General features: G+C 38.5%; 1 long non-coding RNA gene across 7 annotated transcripts; it reads left to right on the top strand.

Moving 5' to 3' along the window:
• The first annotated feature begins 271 nt into the window (after positions 1–271).
• LOC112790576 (uncharacterized) lies at positions 272–4,756 on the top strand. Of its 7 annotated transcripts, none has more exons than XR_011880050.1 (11): positions 272–435; positions 591–863; positions 1,006–1,058; positions 1,148–1,313; positions 1,604–1,781; positions 1,904–1,960; positions 2,046–2,103; positions 2,212–2,229; positions 2,482–2,598; positions 3,857–3,926; positions 4,144–4,756. It is a non-coding gene; the product is annotated as an uncharacterized lncRNA (long non-coding RNA). The 7 variants fall into 7 exon arrangements; XR_011880052.1 differs by having other exon boundaries at positions 292–435; positions 591–698; positions 799–863; positions 1,171–1,313; positions 2,046–2,229; XR_011880051.1 differs by having other exon boundaries at positions 292–435; positions 591–698; positions 799–863; positions 2,046–2,229.
• The last annotated feature ends 10,793 nt before the right edge of the window (positions 4,757–15,549 follow it).

Raw genomic sequence — 15,549 nt, 5'->3', positions numbered from 1 at the left:
TAGTTTTAGCGACAAACTTTTAGTGGTAATAATACAATGGCCACTATTTTTTGTATTTAAGTTATGTTTTTGTGGCTATTATATATTTACCACTAATATTATATATTATAATGGCAATTATTATTATTGCCACTAAAAATATAATAAAACTTTTATAAAAAGTTTTTAGTGGCCATAATACTATGGTTGGTATTATTTTTATTAATATATAAAAAAATTACTTTTAATAAAAAGTTTTTAATGGCCATTGTATTATGGCTGGTATTAGTTTAATTAAAATATTTTTTTATGACAATTAATGAGAGAGGAACAAAATTCACGAATACCCCATTTCTCTTAGCAACTTAACCCTAAACGCAGTTACCATCACCATCCCTCGTCACCAAACTCTTCTCCTCCGGTAGAGGACACTGTCACCGCTGACGAAGACAGACCGTGAGTGTCATTACACTAATACTCATTGCTTCCATTATTTGCTTATATTGTGATTTTTTCTTTTATAATTTGTGGAAAATTGAGAATATGCACATAATGTGTTTGAGAAAATGCCAGCTGGAGCTTCAACCATTTTTGATGATTTTATGTTGCAGGAAGATGTGAAACTCATGGTGGAAATAGGCCTTGATGCCTATAGGTTATCCATTTCTTGGTCAAGATTGATTCCAATTATATAATACTCCAAACTCAAACTTGTGTTTGTAATGAGAAACTTGAAATTTAATTTATTTTCTGTATTAGTTTCTATAGTAAAGCCTTTGAAAAATGCTTTTTCCTTCTTTCTTTCTTCCGAGATGGTAGAGGACCCATCAATCCCAATGGATTGCAATTCTATAACAATCTCATCAATGAACTCATTAGCAGTGGTAAATATGATGAGTTTTCTTAATTTGAAATACCATGTATTGCTGCTTAACTTGTTCTTGTATGTGGGCACTGCTTACTGCTCAATGCTGAGGAATCACTAAGTTGCAAGAATAATAGGTCCAATTTTAAAATGTTGTGCAGGTTAGCCCTTCACAATTTGAGGTACATGTAGGTTGGGCTTCTCGAAGGAAACCGTGAGTAATATTCAGAAGCTATTTGAATTGCTTGCCTTCTTGTACAGTTGTACCTACGATTTTCTATGTGGGTGGAATATTTTTGGTAGTTATGCATATATCTACACTTCAGATGGGATGTCTCTCCATGAGTTAGCAATGTTTATACTAAAAGAGCGCAAATACACTGCAAAGTATAATGATGATCTATGCGTTGTCTGTTGGGATGGGGGAACCTGCTGCTCTGTGATGGATGCCCAAGGTCGTTTCACAAAGGTCAGATGCAAAATTTATGAAAAAAAAAACAAATGAAATGCTTGCTTATTTATTGTTCTATACTACTACATTTTATTATCTTGATGCCTTATCTGAAGTTGTTAGCATATGATGAAATTGCAACAGTGTCATAAACAAACAAAAATTTTTTTCCTCACTTCTTTTTACTATAATTGTCTGTTCATTTACTAAATTGGAAGAGGCTGTTGAGAAGAATATTTGCTTTGTTTAATAAATTAGAAGATAATTATCTTCGAACTGAATTACAATGTTGCATTGGTAATGTACAGAATGTGCGTCAGTATCAAGTATTCCTCGTGGTAATTGGTATTGTCAAATCTGCCAAAACATGTTCCAAAGAGAAAGTTTTGTTGCAGACAATGTCCATGCTGTGGCAGCAGAAAGGGTTGAAGGAGTTGGTCCCATTGAACAGATTGCCAGATATTGCATTGAAGGCCCCAGTAGCATGTACAAGCATATTCCCTTGTTTGAAGAGGGCTCAATGATTTATTAATTTTGGTTCATGATTGTTGCAAATATCTAACTCTAGGGATTGATTTGGTTCTGCTTAATTTTCTTGTTTGTTGTAGTGTGAAAAGGAATACCATGTTGGTTGTTTGAGGGATCATAAGATGGCATTTTTAAAGGTATTCAATATTTTGCATTATATTTATTTGCAAATTTAACCTCACTCTTACTCTTCGGAAATAACATTTATGTCGCAAATGGCAGGAGTTTCCAGAAGGGATTTGGATTTGCTCTTCCGGAATCTCTCTTGGATGTAATAAAGGTGAAGTAAGAGGAAATACTTTTAGGACTACCTAATGAGATTGATGTAAGATGGAGACTTATTAATGGAAAAATTGCTAGCTCTGAAACTAGGTCATTCCTTTTGCAGGTTGTGTCAATGTTTCAAGTAAGTCATTATCCGTTTGACTTGTTTCCATCTTCTTTCTTATTTACCTTGAGTGCATGAAAGTGATGATCACATTTTGATTTTCCAACAAATGGCAAGCTGCTTCTTTTTTGTGTTTTTTTTTAAAAAACACTTGTGATTTGGTTCTTTTATCTCTGCTTTGCCCTTTGAATTTGCCAATTGCATAAGATCAATAATAGTTTAATACAAATTATTGGACTGCGGTACTTAGAGATTACTTGCATGTTTCAGGAATGTTTTGATGCTATTATTGATCCAGTTAGAGATTACTTGAATGTTTTGAACTTAGCCACCACTGCCTTCTTCTTTTTCACCGTTGTGTGCCGTATCAAACGTGCCAAAGAATTGGTACTCCTCTGTTTCTCTTGAGACTTAATTCTAACTGTATATGCAACCAGTGTTTGTATTATATTGTTCATGTTACTATCCAAACTTGTATATATTGATTATAATTTAGCATGTACAAAACACCAAAATGCGTGCTAGATTTTATCATAGGCACATCAATGTCTTCCTAGTATTCTGAATTTAATTGGGTGGTTTGTGTTTCCTGTGTCTTGGTTTCAAACCTTATTACCTTTTTGTTTGTCCACAACATCCCATGATCTTTGTCCCTCTCAATCCCTCTGTCTCTCTACATACATGATCCTTACATTGAGGTTAAAGATAATTACATAAAAGAAAAGAAAAGAGTATTAATTTCGGGACTTTAGGATGTAATTTGTTTACAAGTATTATATTGATATTTTGACTACGTGTTGTTGAAAGTGTGGTGGCATTAGTTGAGATGCAGAGCTAAAAGTGGTGGGTGTGGGAGGCTAAAAGATGAAAGCAAGAACTTGTGTACTAGGTTCTTATTATTTATCTAAATTTGAGTTGCTGGGACCCCTTAATTAGTCCTTAATTACTTTATTTATACTAAAGTGGGAATGATTAGTGAGAGAGATTAATGGTGACACAACAAACCCGTGAAATGAGCACATAAGTTGTTAATGTTAATGAGCATGCATGTGTCTCTATAGGAGAAATTCCATATATAGCATGGTCCCCAATAATGTTAGAGAGTCACGCTGGCATAGAGTAATGAGATGTGAAGACTAATTTTGATTTTGATTATATAGACATGAAGATAAGATGAGTGGCATTCCATTTTGTGAGATGTCACTTTCTGACACTTGCCGGTGTTTAAGTTCTCCACCCACCACTTCATGCCTTAAGCTAAACTATCAAGTTAACTTAAAAAGCAGTTCCACATACATACTTGTTTATGTACATGGATTATTTTTGTAGAATTTAATTTGGAAGGTTTACTACTTGAGTCTCCCAGCATCTTTTAAACTCTACATAGTTTTTTTTTTTTTTTACTTTGCCTTTCAATCTCTATTCTTATAGTCTTAGGTGGTGTCAGGATGTGATTCTTTTAGTAGTCTCTATTAAGACATTTCCTCCTTTTCTTCTCTATTATGTAATCTGCAATACTCATCTCTCACTCGAACTATGCTTAACATTGTTGTCATGTTTATGTTGAATATATATGAGTGCTGCCGATATGTTTTTCTTGGTTTTTTATGTCTGTTACTTGTTGCTCTATGCCCTTCTAAATCAGGAAAATGTCAACACAAGACATCCTCAGTTGTTGTATGAGTCCAAGTTGTACAAGATTCTCCAGGAAAAAAGTAAGGACTACTGTCTTACATCTTTATTTCATTAGTGCATTTTTCTGGGTCGCTCTCTTTTAATCTGCAGAACATATTTGTTATATAAGTTAATAAATTTAATATTGTCACATTATACTTCAACTTCAAACATAATCTCCTCAATTTTCCTTGCTCCATTGGTTGGTTGCTTTCTGTTATAACTTCTAAGCCTTGGTTTTGTGCTATCTGGTTCAAGGTTCAAGTTTCCGAGATAGAAGATATGAATATAAAGGCCTTAATAAGGTTTGGAAGGGAAAACTACCAGAAGCTAAGGCCAATGGAAATCCTATGAAGATCCAGGAAGCACAAATATGGATTATATTTATAGGCTTGTTCATGGTCAGGTTACTATGGTCAATACATTTTTATGTTAGGTTTCATTTGGTTTGATTATGTTGGGATCCAAGACATGGTTGTATTTATGATTCATTGCAACTTGCTTACAAGCATAGTTGTCAGAACTGGACCGGACCGGCCGGTTCGATCAGAAAACCGGTAAACTGGATCCTATGTCGGTCCGGTCCGGTATTTGGACCGTGTAAGATAGAGAACCGATACAAACCGGTCAAACCCGGTGTGAACCGGCAAAAATCGGACCGATTCGGGCCGCTCGGTCAACGTTGAAGGAGAATCTACAATGGATCAACGATCTGCAACTCCACCATGCTCTAAACCCTTTTCCAAAATGCTTCCAATGGGGTTCGAACCCCTTCCTCCACCATAAAACAAGCATGCTTCTACCACCAAGCTGAAATGTTTCTCATCAATTAATATACAAATTATAATACATATAGTATATTCTCTTTTCACTTATATTCTATTTATTTTAATTTCAAAGTCACTCATTTTTAAATTAAGTACATTTTATTTAACTATAAATTTTATTAAATATATACAAATTAAAAAGATAAACAAAAAAATTAATTAATCACAATTTATTTTTTTAATATATTATTTTATTTTTTGTCTTCATATAAGGTTGATAGTTGAAAATTGTTAGATGATATTTAGTTAAACTAGTCAAATAATTAAATTTTATATAATTATTTAATTATACCGAGTTAACCGGTTCAACCAATGACCCACCGGTTGAACCAGTGACCCAGTGACCTAGTAACCTCACCGGTTTGATCACCGGTTCGGTTCTGACAACTATGCTTACAAGTGTATACTTAAGAGAAATTTGTATATCAATCTTTTGAGTTTAATGAAATATCTCATTTTGTAGTAATTAATTTCAGTATAACAACAACAACAACAACAACAATAATAATAATAATAATTGGTGGCACAAATAATTGAGATTCTAGAAAAATAAAGGTAGTTCGTTGTTTCTAAGAAAATGAGTATAATATAAATAAAAAAAAGTCTTAAGATTTCAGCAGCAATAGTAATGGCAACTAAAAGTAAATAACATTACAATTTTAGAATTATTTTTAGTGGCCATATAGGTAAAATGGGTTTTGGCGGCAATAGTAATGGCCGCTAAAAATGAATAATATTGCAATTTTATAATTACTTTTGGTGGCCATATAAATTGCCAAAAAAATGGTCGCTAATAGTTATATACTTTTTGCAGCCATTAAAAAGGTCTTTACTGGCAAATGTTATAATTGCCGCTAAAACCTTTTAGCGACAATGCATAAGATGGCTAATATCTAATTGCCGGTAAATGTATTAGCGGCTATTTTTATTGCCGCTAAAAGTAAAATAAATGGCCGCTAAAAGTGATTTTTCTTGTAGTGTGGGGGAGTTTATGGCCGCTAATTTGTTCATAATGCCGGGAAAACGAAGAACAAATTGTCAAGGTTTAGGTGTTGCTTGATATAACCAAACCATTAAGAATAATAATGAAGATTTTGGACAATAATAACAAGGTCATTGAGGTTCAGCTAAAATATAAAAGAGTTGGCAATTTTGTTCCTGGAGGCATTAAAAAATAGTGTATCAAAGATCATGAGATAACTAACAAAGGGAAGGGTGCCACCCAACAATTGACACCTAAAAAGGTATGAAGATGATATCATGGAACTGTTGAGGTTTAGAAAACCCTTGACAATTCAAAACATTCAAGGGATAAATAAATTTTATTACCCTGAAGTATTATTTATTAGTGAGATTAAAAATAATGCTTCAAACGTGGAAGGTGTGTTGAAGAGAGTTGGTTTTGATCCAGCCTTTATAGTCGATCCAAATGGTCAATCAGGAGGGTTGGTGGTGGCATGGAAGGAAGGAAGGAATACACAGATCCTACATAATGATAGTTTTGTAATTCACTTTATTGTGGAAGTGCAACAGTAACAAATAAAATGAGAGATATTGGCGGTATATTTGTATACAAAGGAATTTATTAGTGAAAGCTAATTCTCTAGTCTTTTATAGTTGCTCGAACAAGGAGGTAAACAGATTATAATCATGGATGATTTTAATGCAATCAAGGCTCATCATGAAAAGAAATGTGGCAGAGTTAAATCTGCTTCCTCAATAAGAAGTTTTAATGATTTCATAAATGCTGGAGGATTGGTAGATGATGACTTGCCTCATCTGCTTATATTTTTATAAAATTTCTGTCAAGAATGAGCAATTTCTCAAATAAATAGTGCAATACTAATGAATATGTCATGAATTTTAAGGAACACTACTTTGAGTATTTGCCTTGCATGAATTCAGGAAAATGGGAAAGCAAAGTGGTTGAAAAGAAGTAAAGAGGCAGAGCGTGCCAGCGGCGTGCTAACTGTCGTGACACGTTTGGCCAGAAAGGTAGAGAACATCATGGGTGGACCAAAGCTAACGTGCCCCTGGGCATGTCCCAGGCGTGGCATGCCCACTCTCTATTATAGACGTATCCCTGGGCATGTCCCTAGCATGGAACGTCAGGCCAAGATTACAGAGGAGACTTCCGAAGTTCACTATTGTCAGCATGCCACTCGGCGTGTTGTATGGCGTGGCATGCCAGTTTTATAATTGAAGGCATGTCAAGGGCGTGCTCGAAGGAGTGGCACGCCAACCATTTACACCAGGGGTGTATCCAAGAATGCCAAGGGCGTGGCTCGCCAGGCCAAGTCTCCAGAGATGGTTTTTAAGTCCAGCAACAAGGGCATGGCACGCCTGCCTCCCAACAAGGGCTTGTCCACGAGCGTGGCACACTAGGCTGGTGCACGAAATTGTGATCTCAATGGCGCCAACAACCTGGTACGCACAATTGTAATCTCAACTCTTTTTCACAACTTCGCACAACTAACCAGCAAGTGCACTACTGGGTCGTCCAAGTAATAAACCTTACGTGAGTAAGGGTCGATCCCATGGAGATTGTCGGCTTGAAGCAAGCTATGGTCATCTTGTAAATCTCAGTCAGGCGGATTCAAATGGTTATGGGGTTTTAATAATTTAAAAGATAAATAAGAGTAAAATAAAGATAGAGATACTTATGTAATTCATTGGTGGAAATTTCAGATAAGGTATGGAGATGCGTTATTCCTTCTGAATCTCTGTTTTCCTATTGCCTTCATCCAATCCTTCATACTCCTTTCTATGGCAAGCTGTATGTTGAGTGTCACTGTTGTCAATGGCTACTTCCCGTCCTCTTAGTGAAAATAGTCCTCTACGATTTCTGTACGGCTAATCAACTGTCGGATTTCTCATCTCGGATGAAAAATACCATGCACAGATATCGTATGTGGTGGACGAAATTGTGATACAAGAGTTCCAGGTACTGTTAGAGAAGCTTTTTCTTTCCACAACTTCGTTCAACTTAACCAGCAAGTGTACTGGGTCATCCAAGTAATACCTTACGTGAGTAAGGGTCGATCCCACAGAGATTGTTGGTATGAAGCAAGCTATGGTCACCTTGTAAATCTCAGTTAGGCGAATAAAATTAGTTTATGGTGAGTTCGAAAATTAATAATAAATAGAAAATAAAAAGGGATAGAAATACTTATGTAAAGCAATAGTGGGAATTTCAGATAAGTGTGTGAAGATGCTGTGCTCCTCTCGTATCTCTATTTTCTTATTACATTCATCCAATCCTTCCTACTCCTTTCCATGGCAAGTTGTATGTAGGGCATCACCGTTGTCAATGGCTACATCCCATCCTCTCAGTGAAAACGTTCCTATGCTCTGTCATAGCACGGCTAATCATCTGTCGGTTCTCAATCAGGTTGGAATAGAATCCCTTGATTCTTTTGCGCTTGTCATCACGCCCAGCCTTCAGGAGTTTGAAGCTCGTCACAGTCATTCAATCCCAAAATCCTACTCGGAATACCATAGACAAGGTTTTGACTTTCCGGATCCTCATGAATGCCGCCATCTATCTAGCTTATACCACGAAGATTCTGTTGGGGAATCTAAGAGATATGCGCCCGGCCTAGAGTAGAACGGAAGTTGTTGTCAGTCACGTACGTTCATAGGTAAGAATGATGATGAGTGTCATGGATCATCACATTCATCAAAGTTAAGTGTAACGTATATCTTGGAATAAGGATAGAAGAGAATTGAATAGAAAGTAATAATAATTGTATTGAAACTTGAGGTACAGCAGAGCTCCACACCCTTAATCTATGGTGTGCAGAAACTCCACCGTTGAAAATACATAAGTGAAAGGTTCAGGCATGGCCGAATGGCCAGCCCCCTGAAACGTGCTCAATGGCCTCCTAAGATGAAGAATAATACAAAACTGAGACCAAAGATGAAACGTTGTCAAAAGACGTCTAATACAAAAGTAACTTATCCTATTTATACTAGACTAGCTACTAGGGTTTACATGAGTAAGTAATTGATGCATAAATCCACTTCCGGGGCCCACTTGGTGTATGCTTGGGCTGAGCTTGATCTATCCACGAGCTGAGAATTTTCTTGGAGTTGAACTCCAAGTTATAACGTGTTTTGGGCGTTCAACTCCGGATCATGACGTTTTTCTGGCGTTTAACTCCAGACAGCAGCATGTACTTGGCGTTCAACGCCAAGTTACGTCGTCAATTTCCGAATAAAGTATGGACTATTATATATTTCTGGAAAGCTCTAGATGTCTACTTTCCAACGCCGTTGAGAGCGCGCGAATTGGAGTTCTGTAGCTCCAGAAAATCCATTTCGAGTGCAGGGAGGTCAGATTCCAACAGCATCAGCAGTCCTTTTGTCAGCCTTTTTCAGAGTTTTGCTCAAGTCCCTCAATTTCAGCCAGAAATTACCTGAAATCACAGAAAAACACACAAACTCATAGTAAAGTCCAGAAATGTGAATTTAACATAAAAACTAATGAAAACATCCCTAAAAGTAGCTTGAACTTACTAAAAACTACCTAAAAACAATGCCAAAAAGCGTATAAATTATCCGCTCATCACAACACCAAACTTAAATTGTTGCTTGTCCCCTGGTGCACGAAATTGTGATCTCTTCTTTTCACAACTCAAATAATCCCCGATGATGAATCCAAAAACTTGGTGTTCAATACCATGGCATAGACACAACTTCGCACAACTAACCAGCAAGTGTACTAGGTCGTCCAAGTAATAAACCTTACGCGAGTAGGGGTCGATCCCACAGAGATTGTTGGTATGAAGCAAGCTATGGTCACCTTATAAATCTTAGTCAGGCAAACTCAAATGGTTATGAATGATGAATAAAACATAAAGATAAAGATAGAGATACTTATGTAATTCATTGGTGGGAATTTCAGATAAGCGTATGGAGATGCTTTGTCCCTTCCGTCTCTCTGCTTTTCTACTGTCTTCATCCAATCCTTCTTACTCCTTTCCATGGCAAGCTGTATGTAGGGTTTCACCGTTGTCAGTGGCTACCTCCCATCCTCTCAGTGAAAATGTTCAACGCACCCTGTCACGGCACGGCTATTCAGCTGTCAGTTCTCGATCATGTCGGAATAGAATCCAGCGATTCTTTTGCGTCTGTCACTAACGCCCCACAATCGTGAGTTTGAAGCTCGTCACAGTCATTCAATCATTGAATCCTACTCAGAATACCACAAACAAGGTTTAGACCTTCCGGATTCTCTTGAATGCCGCCATCAATTCTAGCTTATACCACGAAGATTCCGGTTAAGGGATCCAAGAGATAAACATTCAAGCCTTGTTTGCTTGTAGAACAGAAGTGGTTGTCAGGCACTCGTTCATAAGTGAGAATGATGATGAGTGTCACATAATCATCACATTCATCATGTTCTTGGGTGCAAATGAATATCTTAGAACAAGAATAAGCTGAATTGAATAGAAGAACAATAGTAATTGCATTAATACTCGAGGTACAACAGAGCTCCACACCTTAATCTATGGTGTGTAGAAACTCCACCGTTGAAAATACATAAGTGATAATAGTGATCATTGGCTTCGGCCCCAGAGAGGGAACCAGAAGAGCCCAGATTCCAAATACAATAGAAAAAGGTCCTATTTATAGAGAACTAGTAGCCTAAGGTTTACAAAGATGAGTAAATGACATAAAAATCCACTTCCGGGCCCACTTGGTGTGTGCTTGGGCTGAGCATTGAAGTATTTTCGTGTAGAGACTCTTCTTGGAGTTAAACGCCAGCTTTTGTGCCAGTTTGGGCGTTTAACTCCCATTCTTGTGCAAGTTCCGGCGTTTATCGCTGGGCATTCTTGAGCTGATTTGGAACGCCGGTTTGGGCCATCAAATCTCGGGCAAAGTATGGACTATTATATATTGCTGGAAAGCCCAGGATGTCTATTTCCAACACCATTGAGAGCGCGCCAATTAGGCTTCTGTAGCTCCAGAAAATCCACTTCGAGTGCAGGGAGGTCAGAATCCAACAGCATCTGCAGTCCTTTTTAGTCTCTGAATCAGATTTTTGCTCAGGTCCCTCAATTTCAGCCAGAAAATACTTGAAATCACAGAAAAACACACAAACTCATAGTAAAGTCCAGAAAAGTGAATTTTAACTAAAAAGTAATAAAAATGTACTAAAAACTAACTAGAACATACTAAAAACATACTAAAAACAATGCCAAAAAGCGTACAAATTATCCGCTCATCACAACACCAAACTTAAATTGTTGCTTGTCCTCAAGCAACTGAAAATCAAATAAGATAAAAAGAAGAGAATATACAATGAATTCCAAAAACATCTATGAAGATCAGTATTAATTAGATGAGCGGGGCTTTTCGCTTTTTGCCTCTGAACAGTTTTGGCATCTCACTCTATCCTTTGAAATTCAGAATGATTAGCTTCTTTAGGAACTCAGAATCCAGATAGTGTTATTGATTCTCCTAGTTAAGTATGATGATTTTTGAACACAGCTACTTATTGAGTCTTGGCCGTGGCCCAAAGCACTTTGTCTTCCAGTATTACCACCGGATACATACATGCCACAGACACATAATTGGGTGAACCTTTTCAGATTATGACTCAGCTTTGCTAGAGTTCCCAGTTAGAGGTGTCCAGGGTTCTTAAGCACACTCTTTTTTGCCTTGGATCACAACTTTATTTCTTTCTTCTCTTTTTTTTTTGTTTTTTTTTCGTTTTTCTCCTTCTCTCTCTTTTTTTTGAATTCACTGCTTTTTCTTGCTTCAAGAATCATTTTTATGATTTTTCAGATCCTCAGTAACATGTCTCCTTTTTCATCATTCTTTCAAGAGCCAGCATTCATGAACAACAAATTCAAAAGACATATGCACTGTTTAAGCATACATTCAGAGAACAAAAGTATTGCCACCATATCAAAATGATTAATCTGTTATAAAATTCAAAATTCATGCAATTCTTCTCTTTTTCAATTAAAGAACATTTTTCATTCAAGAAAGGTGATGGATTCATAGGACATTCATAACTTTAAGGCACAAACACTAAGACACTAATGATCACAAGACACAAACATAGATAAACATAAGCATGATTTTTCGAAAAACAGAAAATAAAGAACAAGGAAATTAAAGAACGGGTCCACCTTAGTGATGGCGGCTTGTTCTTCCTCTTGAAGATCCTATGGAGTGCTTGAGCTCCTCAATGTCTCTTCCTTGCCTTTGTTGCTCCTCTCTCATGATTCTTTGGTCTTCTCTAATTTCATGGAGGAGGATGGAGTGTTCTTGGTGCTCCACCTTTACTTGTCCCATGTTGGAACTCAATTCTCCTAGGGAGGTGTTCAGTTGCTCCCAATAGTTTTGTGGAGGAAAGTGCATCCCTTAAGGCATCTCAGGGATGTGATGATGAGAGGGGTCTCTTGTTTGCTCCATCCTCTTCTTAGTGATGGGTTTGTCCTCATCAATGGGGATGTCTCCCTCTATGTCAACTCCAACTGAATAACAGAGGTGACAAATGAGATGAGGAAAGGCTAACCTTGCCAAGGTAGAGGACTTGTCCGCCACCTTATAAAGTTCTTGGGATATAACCTCATGAACTTCTATTTCTTCTCCAATCATGATGCTATGAATCATGATGGCCCGGTCTATAGTAACTTCGGACCGGTTGCTAGTGGGAATGATTGAGCGTTGGATAAACTCCAACCATCCCCTAGCCACAGGCTTGAGGTCATGCCTTCTCAGTTGAACCGGCTTTCCTCTTGAATCTCTCTTCCATTGGGCGCCCTCTTCACAAATGACTGTGAGGACTTGGTCCAACCTTTGACCAAAGTTGACCCTTCTAGTGTAAGGATGTTCATCTCCTTGCATCATGGGCAAGTTGAATGCCAACCTTACATTTTCCGGACTAAAATCCAAGTATTTCCCCCGAACCATAGTAAGCCAATTCTTTGGGTCCGGGTTCACACTTTGATCATGGTTCTTGGTGATCCATGCATTGGCATAGAACTCTTGAACCATTAAGATTCCGACTTGTTGAATGGGGTTGGTAAGAACTTCCCAACCTCTTCTTCGGATCTCATGTCGGATCTCCGGATATTAACTCTTTTTGAGTTTGAAAGGGACCTCGGGGATCACCTTCTTCAAGGCCACAACTTCATAGAAGTGGTCTTGATGCACCCTTGAGTTGAATCTCTCCATCTCCCATGACTCGGAGGTGGAAGCTTTTGCCTTCCCTTTCCTCTTTCTAGAGGTTTCTCCGGCCTTGGATGCCATAAATGGTTATGGAAAAACAAAAAGCAATGCTTTTACCACACCAAACTTAAAATGTTTGCTCGTCCTCGTGCAAAAGAAGAAAGAAGAGAGTAGAAGAAGAAGAAATGAAGGAGATGGAAATGGCTATGTTGTTCGGCCAAAGGGGGAGAAGGGGTGTGTAGGTTGTGTGAAAATGAAGGAGTGAAGAGGGGTTTATATAGGGGTGAAGAGAGGGGTAGGGTTCGGCTATGGGAGGGTGGGTTTGGGTGGGAAAGTGGTTTGAATTTGAATGGTGAGCTAGGTGGGGTTTTATGAAGGATGGATGTGAGTGGTGAAGAGAAAGATGGGATTTGATAGGTGAGGGGTTTTTGGGAAAGAGGTATTGAGGTGATTGGTGAATGGGTGAAGAAGAGAGAGAGTGATGGGGTAGGTGGGGATCCTGTGGGGTCCACAGATCCTGAGGTGTCAAGGAAAAGTCATCCCTGCACCAAGTGGCGAGCAAAATTGCTCTTCATGCCAATTCTGGCATTAATCGCCGGGCTGGTGCCCATTTCTGGTGTTTAGCGCCAACTTCTTGCCCTTTCCTGGCGTTTAACGCCAGTCTGGTGCCCTTTTCTGGCGTTAAACGCCCAAAATGGTGCCAGACTGGGCGTTAAACGCCCATCTGCTAGCCTTACTGGCGTTTAAACGCCAGCAAGTTCTTCCTCCAGGGTGTGCTATTTTTCTTTCTGTTTTTCTTTCTGTTTTTGCTTTTTCAATTGATTTTGTGACTTCTCATGATCATCAACCTACAGAAAATATAAAATAACAAAAGAGAATAAATAAATATAATAAGATTGGGTTGCCTCCCAACAAGCACTTCTTTAATGTCATTAGCTTGACAGTGGGCTCTCATGGAGCCTCACAGATACTCAGAGCAATGTTGGAACCTACCAACACCAAACTTAGAGTTTGAATGTGGGGGTTCAACACCAAACTTAGAATTTGGTTGTGGCCTCCCAACACCAAACTTAGAGTTTGACTGTGGGGGCTCTGTTTGACTCTGTTTTGAGAGAAGCTCTTCATGCTTCCTCTCCATGGTGACAGAGGGATATCCTTGAGCCTTAAACACAAAGGATTCTTCATTCACTTGAATGATCAATTCTTCTCTGTCCGCATCAATCACAGCCTTTGCTGTGGCTAGGAAGGGTCTGCCAAGGATGATGGATTCATCCATGCACTTCCCAGCCTCTAGGACTATGAAATCAGCAGGGATGTAATGGTCTTCAACTTTCACCAGAACATCCTCTACAAGTCCATAAGCTTGTTTTCTTGAATTGTCTGCCATCTCTAGTGAGATTTTTGCAGCTTGCACCTCAAAGATCCCTAGCTTCTCCATAACAGAGAGAGGCATGAGGTTTACACTTGACCCTAGGTCACACAAGGCCTTCTTGAAGGTCATGGTGCCTATGGTACAAGGTATTGAGAACTTCCCAGGATCCTGTCTCTTTTGAGGCAGTTTCTGCCTAGACAAGTAATCCAATTCTTTGGTGAGCAAAGGGGGTTCATCCTCCCAAGTCTCATTACCAAATAACCTGTCATTTAGCTTCATGATTGCTCCAAGGTATTTAGCAACTTGCTCTTCAGTGACATATTCATCCTCTTCAGAGGAAGAATACTCATCAGAGCTCATGAATGGCAGAAGTAAATCCAATGGGATCTCTATGGTCTCGGTGTGAGCCTTAGATTCCCATGGTTCCTCATTGGGGAACTCATTGGAGGCCAGTGGACGTCCATTGAGGTCTTCCTCAGTGGTGTTCACTGCCTCTCCCTCCTCTCCAAATTCGGCCATGTTGATGGCTTTGTACTCTCCTTTTGGGTTTTCTTCTGTATTTCTTGGAAGAGTACTAGGAGGGAGTTCAGTAATTTTCTTGCTCAACTGACCCACTTGTGCCTCCAAGTTTCTAATGGAGGACCTTGTTTCAGTCATGAAACTTTGAGTGGTTTTGGTTAGATCAGAGACCATGGTTGCTAAGTCAGAGGTGTTCTGCTTAGAACTCTCTGTCTGTTGCTGAGAAGATGATGGAAAAGGCTTGCCATTGCTAAACCTGTTTCTTCCACCATTATTATTGTTGAAACCTTGTTGAGGTCTCTGTTGATCCTTCCATGAAAGATTTGGATGATTTCTCCATGAAGGATTATAGGTGTTTCCATAGGGTTCTCCCATGTAATTCACCTCTTCCATTGAAGGGTTCTCAGGATCATAAGCTTCTTCTTCAGATGAAGCTTCCTTTGTACTGCTTGGTGCATTTTGCACTCCAGACAGACTTTGAGAAATTATATTGACTTGCTGGGTCAATATTTTGTTCTGAGCCAATATGGCATTCAGAGTATCAATCTCAAGAACTGCTTTCTTCTGATTTGTCCCATTGTTCACAGGATTCCTTTCAGAAGTGTACATGAATTGGTTATTTGCAACCATTTCAATTAGTTCTTGAGCCTCTGTAGGCGTCTTCTTCAGATGAAGAGATCCTCCAGCAGAGCTATCCAAAGACATCTTGGACAGTTCAAACAGACCATCATAGAAAATACCTATGATGCTCCATTCAGA

The sequence above is a fragment of the Arachis hypogaea genome, chromosome 3 (assembly GCF_003086295.3).
Source record: "Arachis hypogaea cultivar Tifrunner chromosome 3, arahy.Tifrunner.gnm2.J5K5, whole genome shotgun sequence".
Taxonomy (NCBI): Eukaryota; Viridiplantae; Streptophyta; class Magnoliopsida; order Fabales; family Fabaceae; genus Arachis; species Arachis hypogaea.
This window is presented reverse-complemented; position numbering and strand designations above follow the sequence as displayed.